We start from the raw sequence: 2,170 nt of genomic DNA, 5'->3' as shown, positions 1-2,170 counted from the left end.
GACGGCCTTGGTGCCGTAGACTCTATCGATATAGTAAGGATAACTCACCTCGCAGATGTCGACTCGGAAGGTAAACTCCAACTCTCGGATCACTCGACACAGGCCCCACCACCTATACCCATAGTTCAATATACGCATAAGCCTTTAATCTTATAAGGTACTCCATAACCCAATAGTCGACCCCTGATCAAGGTCAAAGTCCTCAGTCAAGGTCAACAGTCCATGTTGACCTCAACTCGCTGAGTACACCCAGCTACTCGCCGAGTCCCTTGAAGCACAATCCAACTCGTCGAGTCATCGAGGTGACTCATCGAGTTCCTTTGAATGTCGATAAAACCTTAAGGCCACCCGTTGAGTTCCCTGCTTGCGACTCGACGAATATACACGCGAACATATTCTTGGTTAAAACTAATCCGACTCGCCGAGTTGTTCTTCAACTCATCGGGTCCCTTGACAATCTTCATCGGACTCGCCGAGTTGTTCTTCAACTCATCGAGTTCAATGGCCATCTTCATGCGACTCGTCGAGTCAACCTTGCGACTCACCGAGTCCATTCAGTCCTCTTCCCATACAGGTCCATTTTGAGCCATGCATCGGCTCGAAATCACAGATCCAAGATTCTAGGGCATGCTTATCACGTAAAGTTGCAAACTTTATGTGCATGCATGGCTTTAAAGGCTCAAAATGGCAAATCTAAGCTATTTATGGGTCTTTATGCACAAAGGGGAACTCAATCACGACTAAAGTTGCAACTTTATGCTTCTAGAATCCAAAGAGAGTCCAGATCTGAAGTTACAACTTCAGATCTAGCCCATAGCTCATCATACCAACTTGATATTCCATGAAAACCCTAAAACTCACCCAATAAAGGTGATCTATAAGGAGAATGACGGTTTGGGTACCTTTTGAAGCTGATATCTAAGATGAGTGTTGATTCCCACACTCCAATTGCTTCAATTTCCTTCTCCTCCAAGTGTTCTCCCTCCAAGGACTCTCTTTCAAGCTTCAAACACACACACAAGGTACACACACACAAATAAGGCTCTCAAGGGTTCTTTGGAACTGTAAGGAGGTCCAAGGGAGGCTAAGGTCTCTTTAAATAGGGGTGCAAACCCCGGGAATTAGGGTTTCACTTGCCAGCTCCTACTCGTAGAGTCCCAATATGGACTCTTCGAGTAGGTCACTTAACTCGCGATCCTTCTCGCTGCTACTCGACGAGTAGGTAAACCAACTCGTCGAGTAGGGCCTAATCCAAAAACTCATATTAACAATACCTGAGAATCGGGGCGTTACAACTCTCCCCCACTTGAACTAGACTTCGCCCTTGAAGTCCACTGGAATAAAAAATGTCGGGTAATGCTCGCGCATCTCCGCCTCCGGCTCCCATGTCCACTCGGATCCCTTCTGATGTTCCCATTGTACCTTTACCAAAGGTATTTCCTTGTTTCGCATAATCTTCTTCTTCCTTTCCAAAATCGCCTCAGGCCTTTCCACATATATCAGGCGCTCATCGACCTGAATGTCATCCAACGATACCACTGCCTCCTGGTCCATAATGCATTTTCGCAATTGCAAAACATGAAATGTGTTGTGGATGCGGCTAAGCTCCTCTGGAAGCTCTTGCCTATAAGCCACCCTGCCAACCCTAACAATAATCTTGAACGACCCAATGTAACGGGGACCCAATTTTCCCCTCTTCCTGAAGCGGATCACACCCTTCCAGGGTGAGACCTTCAGAAGAACCATGTCAGGGTCTTAGCAAAAAAGGATTAGGTTATTTCGGTAAATATATTCAACCAACTCCAATTCCCACCTGAAATTCCAGCTCAGGTCGGTGTCGGTGGGCATAACTTTTCTGCCGGCTCTGAGCGGTCTGCAGTCGCTATCTAATCTGCTGTATCATTTTGGTAGTTTGCAGAACTACCTCTGTCCGACCCATCACTATGTGCCCAAACTGACCCCAACAGACTAGGGTCCTACACTTCCGCCCATACAACAGCTCAAAAGGCGGGGTGCCAATACTGGAATGATAGTTGTTGTTGTAGGCGAACTCTGCAAGTGGTAGGTGGGAATCCCAACTCCCACCGAAATCAATAACGCACGCCCTCAACATATCCTCGAGGGTCTGAATGGTCCGCTCACTCTGCCCATCAGTTTGCGGATGGAACGA

Source organism: Lactuca sativa, chromosome 5, assembly GCF_002870075.4.
Source record: "Lactuca sativa cultivar Salinas chromosome 5, Lsat_Salinas_v11, whole genome shotgun sequence".
In the NCBI taxonomy this organism is placed as follows: domain Eukaryota; kingdom Viridiplantae; phylum Streptophyta; class Magnoliopsida; order Asterales; family Asteraceae; genus Lactuca; species Lactuca sativa.
Note: the sequence above shows the minus strand (reverse complement) of the source record.